Below are 1,052 nucleotides of genomic sequence, written 5' to 3'. Positions count from 1 at the left end.
ATATAACATTATGTTAAATTCAAAAGCCATTCACTGAAGAATGATAGCAAAAAAATGTCTTATCTTCTTGTATTTATGCCTTTGTGCATATACCTTGTATAAATATGCCTTGATTATTTGTTTTTGAAAACTGTATATTAGGTCCCAGCAAACATTTGGAAGATTGTTGGACGATTGTTTGATCAGATTATTCTTTTGCGCTTCTTTCCGGCGATCTTTTAGCGATTTTTTTTATAAAATTCACCAACGCGAATGATTTGCCATTCGTAGACGATTATTGCTTAAAATCAATTGCTACGACGAATCTTCTGCTATGCATCTCGGCGATCTTTCCGCGAATTTGTATTATGTTTCGCAGTTGCTAGGGCAGGCGAATAATATATGTATTATTTTTTAGACGATAATGTGGTTGCCTGATGACTAACAAAAATGAGCGGCCACACTGGCAAGCAACCGATTATTTGAGCAAAACTAACAGTCAAAACTGATCGTGTGTACCCCACTTTATTTATTCAATTGCGAGCCGATTACGACCTGTTATTGATGCCCGAATGGCAGTTAATTTTAACAATGTTTTTAGTAAAATTTATCTACTTTTATATTTTTTAATAAACATGTGTAAGTACTAAACTTTTAACAAATACATATATTAATAATGTTATTTGTTTATACGAATAAAACGTGTTTTATTCTAAATTTTGCAATATTTTTGGTTTTGAAAAAAATATAGTTAATTAACTGTACGTAAGATGTGAGACACCTACTGTATATATTGGTGTAATAATTCACGAATTAGACGAACTAGAACTTTTATCGAACGGTTACCACACCTATGTACAATAGTGCTTTGTTCCAGAACCTGCTAGAAGCTACTAGTTTTTACTACGATAGCATTTTTTCCTTTATGTTATCGGAAAAAATAGTAAAAATTAGTAGATTCTTACAGTTCTGGAACAGACCATAGATTAATACTTACATGTGCTTTGTAGGCCTTTAAATTTGAGATATAAAATTTCCATATTTGTTGTTATAAACTAACATAGGTATTTTTA

The sequence above is a fragment of the Musca autumnalis genome, unplaced genomic scaffold (assembly GCF_047663935.1).
Source record: "Musca autumnalis isolate F117 unplaced genomic scaffold, ASM4766393v1 scaffold_3, whole genome shotgun sequence".
NCBI lineage: Eukaryota > Metazoa > Arthropoda > Insecta > Diptera > Muscidae > Musca > Musca autumnalis.
This window is presented reverse-complemented; position numbering follows the sequence as displayed.